The following is a 16,979-nucleotide window of genomic DNA, read 5'->3' on the forward strand; positions in this document are numbered from 1 at the left end:
AAGCAGAGAGAGAGAAGGCAGTATACGTCAGCGTTTTCTTCTCTGCACTTATAAGAAAGATCAAAGACTTTAAGACTTTCACTATTTCTTCTACCGTTATCTACTACGAACTTCAAAGAGGAACCAGGAGTGCCGGAGGAGCATGAAAGTGGACAAGGCGCGGGACCATTGAAGCACAGCACCACAGGGAGGGGTTTAGGCCTCCGGATGACTGCGGGCAGGCCTGGATAATATCCAGCCTCCCACAAGAAGCTGGTGGAGCAGAGTGTTCCCTGACTCCTCCAAGGAAAGGAGACTCTGTTTCGCGGTCTGCTAAGTAATGGGTGCCTTTCCAGACACTGGCGTTACCGCTTGACCAAGGAGCCCTCAAGCGGCCCTTATGCGGGCATGACAGAAGGCTCACCTCTTGCCTTCTAGGTCACTTCTGACAATGTCCCTTCAGCACCTGACCCTATACCAGCCGGTTATTCCTAGGTTATATTAGCAATGCAACAAAGAGTAATATTAAAAGCTAATGATTCATAATGTTTATAATAATGATAATGTCCACGATCATTTCTATATTTAATTTGCATTGTGACTATTCTTATTCTAACTATTTTCTTTATTATACTGAAACAGTTTGTGCCTTCAGTCTCCTGCCTCGGCACCTAGTTAATCCTCCACCCACACCCATTTAGTTGACTCGAGACAGTACAGACCCACCAAAGTGGCTGACATCTACATACGCCAAAAGCATGGCCTCGATGAGGACAGATTTTTCCAAATTTCCTGGAGGGACTTTCCAGAGAATCTCAAGAAGTTTCCAGAAAGATAAGATGTGTTTCCAGGGCTCTGTGAAGGAGGAAGTTGGTTCCTTTTCAGGGTGTTGTGTGTCCCCATTGGGGTCAAAACCCCGGGAATCCCCAACCTGTGCCATGTGTTTTAAAATTTTCAGGCCAACATCCTTCTGGGGGAACCCAAACCCTGCCTGGGGAGTAACTTGAAGCATCTCAGTTCTCAAATTGCCCCCTGCTCACCCCTAAAAGGAGACCACAGAGAGCTCCAACAACCTCGAGGCAGGTCTGTATGTGGAGGGAGAAGAGTGGGAAGAGATTCAGAGCAGTGTTTCTTTCTTCTCTCTTCTTCTTCTTCTTTTTTAGATTTATTTGTTTGTTTGTTTATTTGACAAAGTCTCACTCCGTCACCCAGGCGGGAGAGCAGTAGCGGGATCCCGGCTCACTGCAACCTCCTTGTGCTAGGTTCAAGCGATTCTCATGCCTCAGCCTTCGAGTAGCTGGGATTATAGGTACGTGCCACCACGCCTGGCTAATTTTTGCATTTTTAGGACAGACCGGGTTTTACCATGTTGGCTTGGCTGATCTTGAACTCCTGACCTCAAGTGATCCACCCAACTTGGTCTCCCAAAGTGCTGGGATTACAGGTGTGAGCCACGGCACCCAGCCATTTCTTTCTCTTTTTCTCTCTTTCCCTTCCTTCCTTCCTTCCTTGCTTCCTTCTTTCCTTTTCTTTCCTTCCTTCTTTTTCTTTATCTCTCTCTCTTTCTCTCTTTCTCCCTTCCCTTCCCTTTTTCTTTTTCTTTTCTTTCTTTCATCTTGCTCTGTTGCCCAGGCTGGAGTAGTGCAATCATAGCTCATGGCAGCCTTGAACTCCTGAGCTCACGTGATCCTCCCTGACCACCCAGCTGTTCTTATTTCATCTATCTTTCCAATTAATTTGAGATCAACCCCAAACATATCATTTCACTGATACATATTGAAGAGACAAAAACTTTAGTATCTTATAAGAACTCTTAAAAGAAAATAACCATAATATATTATCATATCTAAAAGTTATTAATAACTTGTTAATATAATTAACTATCTTCTTCTTCTTCTTTTTTTTTTTTTTTTTGAAACAGTGCCTCACTCTGTTATCCAGGCTGGAGTGCAGTGGTGTGATCATGGTTCACTGCAGCCTATTGACCTCCTGGGCTCAAGTAATCCTCTTGCCTCAGCCTTCCAAGTAGCTGGGACTACAGGTACACCACCATGTCTGGGTTATTTATTTTTTTCTTTTTTTAGTGCTGAAGGTCTTCATGTGCTGCCCAGGCTTGTCTCCAACTCCCAGCCTCAAGTGATGCTCCCTCCTTGGCCTCCCAAAGTGCTGGGATTACAGGTGTGAGCCACTGCACCCGCCATAAAACATTTATTGCATAGTTGGTTTATTCAACTCATGAGAAAAACAAAGATCTACACATTGCATTTCATGGATCCGTTTCTTAATTCTCTCTGAATTTTGGGATTCTCCCTCTTCCTCGCTTCCTTCTCTTACAGTACGTTTGGTGAATAAATAGGGTCCTTTCTTCTCATAGGGTTTGCAACATCCGGGATTTTGCTGGCTGCATCCCAGTGGAATCATTTATCATCCTCCTCCATTAAGTGTTTCTCAAAAGGGAGACCATGATAATTTTCAAAAAATTAGTTTTATTGGCTGGGCGTGGTGGCTCATGCCTGTAATCCCAGCACTTTGGGAGGCCGAGGCAGGTGAATCACCTGAGCTCAGGAGTTCGAGACCAGTCTGGCCAACATGGTGAAACCCCATCTCTACTAAAAATACAAAAATTAGCCAGGTGTGGTGGCAGGCACCTAAAATCCCAGCTACTCGGGAAGCTGAGACAAGAGAATCACTTCAACCCGGGAGGCGGAGGTGGCAGTGAGCCGAGATCATGCCATTGCACTCCAGCCTGGGTGACGAGAGTGAAACTCCGTCTCAAAAAAAAAAAAATAGCTTTATTGAGGTGTAATTGATATGCAAAAGCTGCACATATTTGAGGTATACAGCGATGAGCTTTGACATATGTATTTACCTGTGAAACCATCACCACAACCAGGGTAATGGTGAGAAATCAGCTCTCTCCTTCATTGTGGTGGGAGTGTAAATTGGTGCAACTTTAATGGAGACAAATTTGACATCTCTTCATGTAACCAGCACAAACACTCTTTGGTTCACCAATCCCACTATCCCACTATTCCACTTCTCACACTTGTGGCAAATGGTACGTTTATAAGGGTGTATGTTGCAGCATTGTCTGAAATATAAAATGATTATAAAAATCTCAGTGTCCAATACCAGGATATAGTAAAACACTCATGCAACACTCATGGAATACATGGCCACTGTTCTCAGTGCTCTACAAATAATCATTCATTTAATTTTCACAATAACTAGATGAGGTAGGTACTATAATTAGGCTTTCTTTTTTTTTTTTTTTTTTTTGAGATAGAGTCTTGCTCTGTCACCCAGGCTGGAGTGCAATGACGCGATCTTGGCTCACTGCAACCTCCACCTCCCAGGTTCAAGCGATTCTCCTGCCTCAGCCTCCCGAGTAGCTGGGATTACAGGCGCACATCACCATGCCTGGCTAATTTTTGTATTTTTAGTAGAGATTTGGTTTCACCATGTTGGTCATGCTGGTCTCGAACTCCCGACCTCATGATCTAGCCCACCTCGGCCTCCCAAAGTGCTGGGATTACAGGCATCAGCCTCTGCGCCCAGCTGGCTCATTTTAAAGATGGGGAAGCTGGGGCACAGAGAGGTTAAGTAGCTTGTCTAAGACCACACAGCCAGCCAAGGCTGCACTCACACCCAGGCAGCCAGTCTAGGGAGCCTGCAGTCTTTTCTGCTGTGTTGCAATAGTCCAATTATGATTGTGCCATTGATGCAGCAACAATTAGTGGCTGGCTGATTATTTTATTTTTTATAGAAACGAGGTCTCAGTTTGTTGCCCAGGCTGGTTTTGAACTCCTGGGCTCAAGCAATTCTCCCACCTTGGCCTCCCAAAGTGCTGGGATTATAGGCCTTGAGTCACTGTGCCTGGCGTTATGAGAATTATCTATGTTGTTGCATGGCATTCATTCTCATTGATGTATATAGCATTCCACTGTGATTTATTTATTCATTCTAACTGTTGGGGGCATTTGGGTTGCCGCTGATCTCTGGCAATTACACATAGTGCTGCTAGGAACATTGCTGTACAGGTCATTTAAAGAACATATGGATGCATTTCTGTTGGGTATGTAGGCCAGGACCTGAAGGGCAAGGTCACAAGGTATGCATATGTTTATGCTAAATACTGACAGTTTTCCGCAATGGTTGTATATTTGAATCATAAGATTGTATTTCTCTTTCTATTTTTTTGTAGAGATGGGGGTCTCACTATGTTGCCCAGGCTGGTCTTGAACTCCTGGACTCAAGTGAGTCTCCCACCTCGACTTCCTAAAGTGCTGGGATTACAGGGGTGAGCCACTTCGCCCAGACAGGAGTGACATTTCTGAATAGGTGAGGTCATGTGCGGCTGGGTTTTCGAGAGGACTTGGCTGTAGAGAGCTGAGGTGGGGAGAGCCCCCTTGTGTCTGGAGAGGGAATGTGAGCACCTGGGGCCCTGTTCTCCCCACCCCAGGGTATTCTCCACCAGGCTGGTCCTGCATTCTGATCCTTTGCGTATCTTGAAAGTACTGATACACTAGTTGTTTATTCTATTCTGTTTTATTTCGAACTTTAAAAATTTAACGTCTAAAATGGAGATAACTTACAGCATAAAACTGAAGTATAAAGCTCAATGAATTTATGTACATATCTTTGTAACCACCACCTAGGTCAGGATATAGAGCATTCCCATCGTATTAGAAGGTTCCTTTGTGCATTCTCCCACTCAATAGCATGCAGAGGTAACCACTTTCTCATTTCTGTCACCACAAGTTAGGTTTGCCTGTTCCTAATGCTTATATAAAATGCATATACAGTTATGTCTAGCTTCTTTCTTTTCTTTTGGTGTCCAGCTTTCTTTCTTTTCTTTCTTTCTTTCTTTCTTTCTTTCTTTCTTTCTTTCTTTCTTTCTTTCTTTCTTTCTTTCTCTTTCTTTCTTTCTTCTTTCTTTCTTCTTTCTTTCTTCTTTCTTTCTTTCTTTCTTTCTTTCTTCTTTCTCTTCTTGCTTTCTTTATTTCTTCTTCCTTTCTTTCTTTTTCTTTCTTCTTTCTTCTTTCTTTCTTCTTCCTTCTTTCTTTCTTTTCTTTCTTTCTTTCTTTCTTTTTTTCTTCTTTCTTCTGTCTTTCTCTTTTCTTTTCTTTCTTTTTTTTTTTTTGATAGAGCCTTACTCTGTCGCCCAGGCTGGAGTGCAGTGGTGCGATCTTGGCTCACTGCAACCTCCGCCTCCTGGGTTCAAGCAATTCTCCTGCCTCAGCCTTCCAAGTAGCTGGGACTATAGGTGCACACCACCATGCCCAGATAATTTTTTTGTATTTTTAGTAGAAAGGGGGTTTCACCACATTGGTCAGGCTGCTCTAGAACTTCTGACCTCAGGCGATCCACCTGCCCTGGCCTCCCAAAATGCTGGGATTACAGACGTGAGCCACCACGCCCGGCTTAGCTTCTTTTCTTTTCTTTTCGTTTCTTTTCATTTTTTATTTTTTTGAGACGGAGTTTCAGTCTGTCACCCAGGCTGGAGCACAGTGGCGCGATCTCAGCCCAACGCAACCTCTTCTTCCTGGGGTCAAGTTATTCTCCTGCCTCAGCCTCCCGAGTAACTGGGACTACAGGCATGCACCACCATGCCCAGTAAATTTTTTTTTTTTTTTTTTTGATGGAATCTCACTCTGTCACCAGGCTGGAGTCCAGTAGCACGATCTCGGCATGCACCACCATGCCCGGTAAATTTTTTTTTTTTTTTTTTTGATGGAATCTCACTCTGTCAGCAGGCTGGAGTCCAGTAGCACGATCTCAGCTCACTGCAACCTCTGCCTCCCGGGTTAATGAGATTCTCCTGCCTCACCCTCCCGAGTAGCTGGGACTACAGGCACGTGCTGCCACGCCCAGCTAATTTTTGTATGTTTAGTAGAGACGGGGTTTCACCATGTTGGCCAGGGTGGTCTTGATCTCCTGACCTCGTTATCCACAAGCTTCGGCCTCCCAAAGTGCTGGGACTACAGGTGTGAGCCACTGAGCCACTGTGCCCAGCCCTGTCTGGCTAATTTTTGCATTTTTAGTAGAGACGGGTTTCACCATGTTGGCCAGGGTGGTTTCGATCTCCTGACCTCAAGTAATCCGCCCACCTGGCCTCCCAAAGTGCTGAGATTACAGGAGTGAGCCACTGCATCTGGAGGTGTGTAGCTTCTTCTTTTTTTTTTTCTTTTGAGACGGAGTTTTGCTCTTGTTGCCCAGGCTGGAGTGCAATGGCGTTACCTCGGCTTGCTGCAAACTCCACCTCCCGGGTTCAAGTGATTCTTCTGCCTCAGCCTCCCAAGTGACTGGGATTACAGGCATGCACCACCACACCTGGCTAATTTTGTATTTTTAGTAGAGACGGGTTTCTCCATGTTGGTCAGGTTGGTCTCGAACTCCCGACCTCAGGTGATCCATCTGCCTTGGCCTCCCAAAGTGCTGGGATTACAGGCGTGAGCCAGTACGTCTGGCAATGTCCAGCTTCTTTCACTCAACATTATGTCATATTTGACCATGCTGTTGCATGTTGGTGCATGTGCTGTTATTTTTTAAAATTGTTGTGTAGCATTCCATTTTATGACTATACCACGTTTATTTATTCGAATGTATTGTTGATGGACATTTGGGCTTTTTCTGATTTTCGGCTACTATGAAGAGTTGCTAGAAGCAGTCTTGTACGTAGACATGCAACCATTTTTCTTGGGTATATTCCCAGATGTGGAACTGCTGGGCCATAGGATATACATATGTTTAGCCTTAGTAGGTACCGTGAAACATTTTTTCCATTTTCATTCCATGATGTAGTTTTTGTTTGTTTGTTTTGTTTTTTGAGATAGGGTCTCATTCTGTCACCCAGGCTGGAGTGCAGTGGTGTGATCTTGACTCACTGTGACTTCTGCCTCCCGAGCTCAAGCAATTCTCATGCCTCAGCCTCCTGAGTAGCTGGGATTATGGGTGCCTGCCACCACGCCCAGCTAATTTTTGTATTTTTAGTAGAGACGGGATTTTGCCATGTTGCCTAGGCTGGTCTCGAACTCCTGAGCTCAGGTGATCCACCCGCCTTGGCCTCCCAAAGTCCTGGGATTACAGGTGTGAGTCACCATGCCCAGCCAATTTCGGTCTTCTAAAGAAAGTCATTTGCCTATAATCCCAGCTACACAGGAGGCTGAGGCAGGAGAATCACTTGGAGGCAGAGGTTGCAGTGAGCTGACATCGTGCCTCTGCACTCCAGGCTGGGTGACAGAGTGAGACTCTCTGAAAGAAAAAAAAAGAAAGAAAGTCATTTGTCTTGAGACATGCCCAGAAAGTGAAACACTGCATTCGAAGTTTGTTTTGGACAAAGTTTCTATTTCCTTCTCTTGTTTATAAAGTTGCCAGGCAACTTACTGTTGTCTTAGTTCGCATTTCCTGGATTTCTAGGGATGGAAATTGAATGTCTTTTCCAGTCTTCTAGCACACTAGATCATTTACAGGTAATGCCTTTGTCTAAAGGTCATTGTCCACCAGGGGGCACTGCCCCACAGGAACCCTTCACAGAATTCTGCTGTAGGGTGCATCTTTCACAGAGACTATGCTGGCTGATGAGGGTGTCTGGGGCTGTGCATTTCTGTATCAGGGCTCCATCTCTCTTCCCTTAGGATAATTTTTATTTTTATTAAATTAATTTTTATTTATTTATTATTTCTTTTTTTTTTGAGACAGAGTCTCGCTCTGTCACCCAGGCTGGAGTGCAATGGCACAGTCTTGGCTCACTGCAACCTCTGCCTCCTGGGTTCAAGCGATTCTCCTGCTTCAGTTGCCCAAGTAGCCGGGATTACAGGTGCCTGCCACAATGCCTGGCTAATTTTTTGTGTTTTTAGTAGAGACGGGGTTTCTCCATGTTGGCCAGGCTGGTCTCAAACTCTTGACCTCAAGTAATCCTCACGCCTCAGCCTCCCAAAGTGCTGGGATTACAGGAGTGAGCCTCCGCTCCTGGCCACGGGCTTTGGTTTTTACTCCAAGTGAAGTGGAGAGTCACTGTAGGGTTTTGATAGAGAGAGAGTTTATTTTATTTTTTATTTCTTCATTTCTTTATTACTTTGTTTTTGAGACAAGGTCTTGCTGTGTTGCCCAGGCTGGAGTGCAGTGGCGCAATCATAGCTCAGTGCAGTCTTGAACTCCTGGGCTCAGGCGATTCTTCCGCCTCAGCCACCTGAGTGGCTGGGACTACAAGTGGGCACCACCATGCCTGGCTAAGAGAGAGGGTTTAGGCTTACTTTAAAAAAGGATCACTGCGGCTGCTATGTCGAGAACAGAATGGGATTGTGGGAAGGGAAAGGTCAAAGCATAGAGACTCTTGGCTGTTGCAATAATCAAGGTGAGAAATGGTGGCAGCTTGGACTGGAGAAGAAGCAGTGGAGGTTATGAGACATAGTCAGGTTCTGGAGGTATTTTGAAGGCAGAAGCAACAGGATATGCTAAAGGATTGGATATGGGATAGGAGAGGGAGATCAAGAATAACTCCAGTGTTGTGGTCTGAGTAGCACACATAAAACTCTTTTATTATGGACTGTTTCAGAATTATATCTAAGTACATAAAAATCTTTTTTTTTTTGAGAAGGAGTTCCACTCTTGTTGCCCACGCTGGAGTGCAGTGGCGTGATCTCGACTCACTGCAACCTCTGCCTCCCGAGCCCAAGCGATTCTCCTGCCTCAGCCTCTGGAGTAGCTGGGATTACAGGCGCCTGCCACCAGGCCCGACTAATTTTTTTTCTTTTTCTTTTTCTTTTTTTTTTTTATTAGAGACGGGGTTTCACCATGTAGGTCAGACTTGTCTCGAACTCCTGACCTCAGGCGATCCACCCACCTCGGCCTCCTAAAGTTCTGGGATTACAGGCATGAGCCACTGCGTCCGGCCAGACAAGTCTTATAGTGAACCACATGTAGCTGTCAACCAGCTTCAATAATGATTGCCTTGAAATGATGACCAGTTTCATTTCATCTATGCCTGTCCCTACTCTCTATTCCATATTGTATTGAAGTAAATCTCAGACATCATTTCATTTTATTTGTAAATCCTTCTGTGTGTGTGTGTGTATAGTGTGTGTGTGTGTATATATACATATGTATATTCTTTTTTTTTTTTTTGATGGAATCTCACTCTGTTGCCCAAGCTGGAGTGCAATGGTGCCATCTCGGCTCACTGCAACCTCCGCCTCTCAGGTTCAAGCGATTCTCCTGCCTCAGCCTTCTGAGTAGCTGGGATTACAGGCACCCACCACCATGCCTTAACTACGTTTTGTATTTTTAGTAGAGACGGGATTTCACCATGTTTGTCGGGCTGGTCTTCAGCTCCTGACCTCAAGTGATTCGCCTGCCTCGGCCTCCTAAAATGCTGGGAATACAGATGTGAACCACCACGCCCAGCCATTCTTTATATATATAGTTTTAAAAAGATGAGCCTCCTTCTACCTTTTTTTTTTTTTGAGATGGAGTCTTGCTCTGTTCCCCAGGCTGGAGTGCAATGGTGTAATCTCAGCTCACTGTAACCTCTGCCTCCCGGGTTCAAGTGATTCTACTGCCTCAGCTTCCTGAGTAGCTGGGATTTCAGGCACGCGTCACCATGCCTGGCTAATTTTTGTATTTTTAGTGGAGATGGGGTTTCGCCATGTTGGCCAGGCTGGTCTTGAACTCCTGACCTCAAGTGATCCACCCACCTCAGCCTCCCAAAGTGCTGGGATTACAGGCATGAGCCACTGCGTCTGGCTGAGCCTCCCCCTTTTAAAAAATAAATATGCCACATTCTGTGCAAGTTACATAAAGTTACAAGAAAATAAAAAAAAACATTTCACGAAATCATCATATCTATAAATGGTTGACTTTCTTGCAAAGACTACCAGAGAAACCCATTGATCATGCAAAGTAGAGTTTATGAGGCCAATTGCAGCAAGGGAGAACAAAGTTCGGTGGTGTCTCAACAGTGTCACAAAGGGGAAAATGATGTAAGAGTATTTGAGGTAATTCTTTAAAGCAAGGAACTGACTAAAATTGGGCAAAGGGCTGGGTGCAGTGGCTCACGCCTGTAATCTCAGCACTTTGGGAGGCTGAGGCAGGCGGGTCACCTGAGGTCAGGAAAGAACCTAGGAGGCGGAGGTTGCAGTGAGCCGAGATCATGCCACTGCACTCCAGCCTGGGCGACAGAGCAAGACTTCATCTCAAAATAAAATAAAATAAAATAAAATAATAAAATAAAATAAAATAAAATAAAATTGGATAAAGAGTATGAGACAATAGTTTAGAATTGGTGAACACAACAGAATGGAGGTCTTGAGACAAGCCTTGAGAAGCAAACTATTGTCTGATAAGTGAGATTTTTGCCCAGTTGAGCCATGTGTTGAGAGGAGAGCTATTTGTCCAGGTGAGCAAATTGTTTGCCTAGATAAATTTTCTTTTTTTTGGATTTTCCTGAAGCAAACAATGAATTCTTTATTGTTTTATAGTCTTATCCTTCCAGGCAAGACTTTCTGGAAAGTCAAACAAACAGGTAAGTCATGTTGAAATACATGATCTCAGTTCTCATCTCTAATAGAATTTAAGATGCCTACCTCATTAAATAATCAATGAATGCATTTTCTTAGCTGTCTCAGAAAAGTATTATTTTATATCTGATTATTCAAGCCCGGATCCAAGCGAGGCCCACAAATTGCATTTGACTTTGTGTATTTAAGTCCCTCTTAAACTATAGCTTCCCTTACTTTTTTTTCTTCTTCTCTCAAATTTACGTTTTGACAAAATTAGGTCATTGTCTTGCAGTTTCCACAATCTGGATTTTGCTAGCTCCATCCCCATAGGCATTTAACATGCTCTTTTCTCCTCTTAAGTTCCTTTCAATTTGGTAGTTAGAACTGATGCAGGCTGAGTGCAGTGGCTCACGCCTGTAATCCCAGAAATTTGGGAGGCCAAGGTGGGAGGCTCGCTTAAGCCCAGGAGTTTGAGCACAGCCTGAGTAACACGGTAAGACCCTGTTTCTACAAAATTAAAAAAAAATTAGCCAGGTCTGGTGGTGCGTGCCTGGAGGCCCAGCTACCCAGGAGCCTGAGATGGGAGGATCACTTGAGCCCAGGAAGTAGAGGCTACAGTGAGCTGTGTTTGTGCCGCTGCACTCCAGCCTGGGTGACACAGCAAGACCCTGTCTCAAAACAAAACAAAACAAAACAAAAACAAACAACAACAGCAACAAAAACAAAACAGAAAAACTGATGCAGGATGGACAGGCCCCCAAATTGATGCTTAGGCTGGGAGGGTTCTTGGCTTTGACCGGGAAATAATTCAAGGGCGAGCCCCGGGCATTAGGCAGTAATCTTTTATTGAATGGGACTGCTCCTTGCCGAGCAGGGATAACTCATTGGCAGTGTGCCCAGAGTTGGCAACCTGTGAACCCTTGGCAACTACATTTATACTCTCTTATAGCCACTTCAATTCCATGCAAATTAGGGTGTGGATTAATGCAAATTAAGGAGTGAGTTATTTAAGAAGTTTCCAGGAAAAGGGCAGCAACTTCCAGATCATTGCCATGGAAATGGGTGGTAACTTCTGGGTCGTTGCTATGGCATTTATAAACTGTCATGGTGCTGGGGGGAGTGTCTTGACCTAATGAGCAATGAGGGCAGCTAGGGTCACTTTTGCTGTCATCTGCTGGTTTTGTCCAGTTTCTTCACTTTATCCTGTCTGGACTAGATTCTGTTTTAGTCAGCAGGGTTGTGACTAGAAAACAAGTCTTGTCAATCTCCTAAACTACTGATCTAAGCTATTCAGCTTTTAAAAATGTGGCAAACAGCAATTTAGTGGGTCTCCCACTGCCAGTTTTGTCTTCCTCCAGCCCATTCTCAACATTGCAGCTAGAGGGCTCCTTGGACAAGAGAAGTCAAAACATCGTATCACACCCTGACATAAACTAACTTTTTCTTTTTTCTTTTCTTTTCTATTCTCTTTTCTTTCTTTTCCCCTCCCTCCCTCCCTACTGCCCCCTCCCTCCCTTTCTCCCTTCCTTCCTTCCTTCCTCCCTCCCTTCCTTCCTTTCTCTCTCTCTCTCTCTCTCCCTCAATCTCTCTGTCTTTATTTTTTAAACAGCGTCTCACTCTGTCACCCAGGCAGAGTGCAGTGGTGCAATCAAAGCTTACTGCAGCCTTAACCTCCCAGGCTCAAGCAGTCCTCCTGCCTCAGCCTCCTCAGCAGCTGGGACCAAAGGTGCATGCCACCATGCCCGGCTAATTTTTTAAAATTTTTTGTAGAAATGAGGATCTTGCTATGTTGCCTAGGCTGGTCTCAAACTCCTGGACACAAGCTATCCTCCCACTTTGGCCTCCCAGAGTGCTGGGATTACAGGCATGAGCCACCACATCTAGCCTGACCTAAACTCTCTAACAACTTCCAGATTCACCTGGCATAAAAGCCAGAGTCAGTGCAGTTGCCTATGAGCTCTCTGAGATCTGTGTTCCCCGTTACCTCTGACCACATCTCCTAAGATGCTCTTCCTCATTTCCTCTGCTGCAGTCACCCTGGCCTAGCTGCTGTTTCTTGGGATCTCATGTAGGTGCCCACCCATAATATATGCATTCCAGTTTTTCTATATCCCTGCCAACACCTGTATACTGGAAACGAGACAACAATGCTGAAGGAAATTTCACTCTGTGAAATAATACTGTGTCTTCTTCCCATTCATACCATATATCTTTTCATTGATTTCAGCACTGTTGTGAAATCAGTGAAAAGATATAATGGTATGAATGGGGAAGAAGACACAGTATTATTAATGTTGCTGGAAAAAGGGGTCTTAATCCAGACTCCAAGAGAGGATTTTTGGATCTTATGCAAGAAAGAATTCAAGGTGAGTCACAGAGTGCAGTGGAAAGAGAGAGTTTATTGAAAGCTCATCAGTTACACCGTAGGGTGGCCTCAGAAAGCAAGAGAAAGAATGCACTGTCTTTTTTTTTTTGAGACAGAATTTTACTCTTGTTGCCCAGGCTGGAGTGCAATGGTGCGATCTCGGCTTACCAAAACCTCTACCTCCCAGGTTCAAGTGATTCTCCTGCCTCAGCCTCTCGAGTAGCTGGGATTACAGGCATGCGCCACCACGCCCGGCTAATTTTGTATTTTTAGTAGAGACCGGGTTTCTCCGTGTTGGTCAGGCTGGTCTTGAACTCCTGACCTCAGGTGGTCGGCCTGCCTCAGCCTCCTAAAGTGCTGGGATTACAGGCGTGAGCCACTGCACTCAGCTGCACTGTCCTTTTTTTAAAACTCTTCTTATACAGGGATCTTATCTATATAAAAGCTAAGCTAAGTTATGTCTATGTGTGGGTTGGCTGACAGCATGAAAAATTTATTATTTTGCTGATTTAAGGAAAGTTATCTGCCAGGTGTGGTGGATCATGCTTGTAATTCCAGCACTTTGGAAGGCCAAGGTGGGAGGATCGCTTGAGCCCAGGAGTTTGAGACCAGCCTGGGCAACATGGTGCAGTCCTGTCTCTACAAAAAAATACAAAAATTAGTGAGGTGTGGTGGCTCTCGCCTGTAGTCCCAGCTACTGGAGGGTGGGGGTGGGAGGTGGGAGGATTGCTTGAGCCGGGGAGGCAGAAGTTGCAGTGAACTGAGATCATGCCACTGCACTCCAGCCTGGGTGATGGAGCGAGACCCCATCTCCAAAAATAAAAATAAATAAATAAATAAAAGTTATTCTTGGCATTTTAGTGCATAAGTACATCAAAGAATGACTCTATCTTGAAAGCGTATATTGTTATATGATATTGGGACATCTGGACATTCTTCTGTCACAGGAGTTTGTCCTTGCAGGCATTAATAAACTGCCCCTTTAGCTGTAAACGTCTTATGACCATGGGTTGTGATTGGCAAGGAGCGTACCTTGCTAGTTTTACAACGGAGTTGATTTTAAAATGGTGTCACCCTGGCTCTCCTATGCTCCTGTTTCCCTAACATTAAGATGTCAATTCTCAAACAATCCCAATCAAAATCCTTGCAGGATTTTTGTAGTAATTGACAAGATGATTCTAAAATTCATTTGGAAATGCAAACGACTTAGAATAGCAGGGACAACAACAATAACAAACAAAAAACAATAAAAAACTTGGCTAATATATAATATATAATACTAAAAGCATATTTCATAAAGTTGATAAATTTGACTTCGTTAAATTACAAACCCATGCTCTGCCAGGTGCAGTGGCTCATGCCTATAATCCCAGCACTTTGGGAGGCCAAGGCGAGTGGATTGCCTGAGCGCAGGAGTTCGAGACCAGCCTGGGCAACACAGTGAAACCCCATCTCTACTAAAATACAAGAGATTAGCCTGGTATGGCAGCGTGTGCCTGTAGTCCCAGCTACTCAGAAGGCAGAGGGAGGATAATCGCTTGAACCCGGAAGGTGGGGGTTGCAGTGAGCCGAGATTGCACCACTGCACTCCAGCCTGGGTGACAGAGCTAGACTCCGTCTCAAAAAAAAAAAAACAAAACAAAAAACCATGCTCTGTGAAAGACACTAAGAGAAGAAAAGGACAAGGCAGAGTAGAAGAAAATATTTTAAAATGATATACCTGATAAGGAATTTGCATTTGTAATATGCAAATATGGAACATACTCAAAACTCAGTAATAAAATAAACATCACAAAAAAAGGGCCATCCATCTGAAGAGGCATTTTGTATTATTTAGATCTGTGCTGTACAATATAGTAGCCACTATATCATATAGTAGCCACATGTGGATACTGAATGCTTGAAATGTAACAAGTCCAAATTAAGATGTATCATGATTGTGAACTACACACCACATTTTGAAGACTTAGTATATAAAAAAAGTAAGATAGCTCATTAAAATTTGTATTGATTACATGTTTAATGGTACTATTTTGGATATACCATTCAGTTAAATAAAATACATCTCTATTGCTATGATTTTGCCATTTCAAGAATATTATATACATGAATTCATATAGTACACATATGACCTTTGAGATGGACTTTTTTCCACTCAGCATAATGCCGTTGAGATCCAGTCAAGTTTCTGTGTGTATAAATAGTTTGTTTCTTTCTGTAGTGGAGTTTAACATTCACCTGTGTAAGACATTCTGGTTGTTTTCATTTTGGGCTATTACAAATAAAGCTGCTAAGAACAAGCATGTACATGATTTTGTGTGGACTTAAGTTTCCATTTCTTGTGGATAAACGCTCAGCAGTATGACTGCCGGGTAGATGGTAAGTGTGTGTTTAGTTTTTAAATAAATGGCCAAAATATTTTCCAGAGTGGGTGCACCATTCCACATTCTTACAGCAATATATGAGAGATCTAGTTTCTCAATTCCTCTCCAGAATTTGGCATTGTCACACTTTCCTTTTCTTTCTCTTTCTTTCCTCTATTTTCTTTTCCTCTTTCTTTCTTCTTTCTTTTTCTTTCTTTCTTTCTTTTCTTTCTTTCTTCCTTTCGTCTCTCTCCTTCCCTCCCTCCCTTCCTTCCTTCCTTTTCTCTTTCCTTTCTTTCTTTCTTTCTTCTTTCTTTTTCTTTCTTCTTTCTTTCTGTCTTTCTTTCTTTCTTTCCTTTCTTCTTTCTTTCTTTCTTTCCTTTCTTTTCTCTCTCTCTTTCTTCCTTTCTCTCTCTCTCTCTCTCTGTCTCTGAGACAGGGTCATGCTCTATCATCTAGGGAGGAGGAGTGCAGTGGCGTGACCTCAGCAAACTGTCCACCTCCCTGGGTCAAGCCATCCTCTTGTCTCAGCCTCCCAAATAGCTGTGACTACGTACAGGCATGCACTACCATGCCTAGTTAATTTTTGTATTTTTTGTAGAGACGAGGTTTCACTATGTTGCCCAGGCTGTCTCAAACTCCTGAGCTCAAGTAATACACTCGCCTTGGCCTCCCAAAGTGCTGGCACTATAGGTGTGGGCCACTGCACCTGGCCCTCAGTTAAAATTTGATTTTCGTGTGCTTCTTCTTCCTCTTTAGGGAGATTTAGCAAACTGACACAATGGGGACTGGCTACCTAAGGACAAAGATAAAGAATTAGCTAGAGTAGTGCTTAAACTGCAAGAGAGTGGTATAAATCAAAGAAAACGATTGAAGTGAGTCTTAATTATTTGTTTCTTTTCTAAGGTTTAGGACATGCCCAGGAAAAAGAAACACAGAACCACAGGAACATCTGTGATCTGTGCTATTTCCAAAGAGGATTTGGGGACTTCAAATTTTTTTTTTTTTGAGACAAAGTTTCACTTTTGTTGCCCAGGCTGGAGTGCAGTGACATGATCCCGGCTCACTGCAACCTCTGCCTCCCAGGTTCAAGCAATTCTCCTGCCTCAGCCTCCCAAGTAGCTGGGATTACAGGCGTCCACCACCACAACCAGCTAATTTTTTATATTTTTAGTGGAGACGGGGTTTCACCATGTTGGCCAGGCTGGTCTTGAACTCCTGAACTCAGGTGATCCACCTGCCTCGGCCTCCCAAAGTGCTGGGATTACAGGCATGAGCCACCACACCTGGCCTGGGGACTTCAATATTTAAAGTGGGGAAAGGAGTGGGCAATAGGGGAAAGAGGAAAGAAAAAAAGGAGGAGAGTAAATAAAAAGGGAAAGTGGTTGCATTCTTTTGAGGCTTTGATCAGCTTTCACTGAATCTACATTTTACATGTGAAAGGCGAGGGTAGAGGAATCGTCAACTATGCAATCATCTTGCCCTCAGTGAATTTGCATTCTTCTTTTTTTTTTTTTTTTTTTGAGATGGAGTTTTGCTCTTGTTGCCCAGGCTGGAGGTGCGATGGCCCTATCTTGGCTCACTGCAATCTCCACCTTCTGGGTTCAAGTGATTCTCCACCTCAGCCTCCCGAATAGCTGGGATTACAGGCATCTGCCACCACACCTGGCTAATTTTTGTATTTTTAGTAGAGATGGGGTTTTACCATGTTGGCCAGGCTGGTCTCAAACTCCTGAGCTTGTGATCTGCCCACCTTGGCCTCCCAAAGTGTTG

Source organism: Hylobates moloch, unplaced genomic scaffold (assembly GCF_009828535.3).
Source record: "Hylobates moloch isolate HMO894 unplaced genomic scaffold, HMol_V3 SCAFFOLD_13, whole genome shotgun sequence".
Lineage (NCBI taxonomy): Eukaryota > Metazoa > Chordata > Mammalia > Primates > Hylobatidae > Hylobates > Hylobates moloch.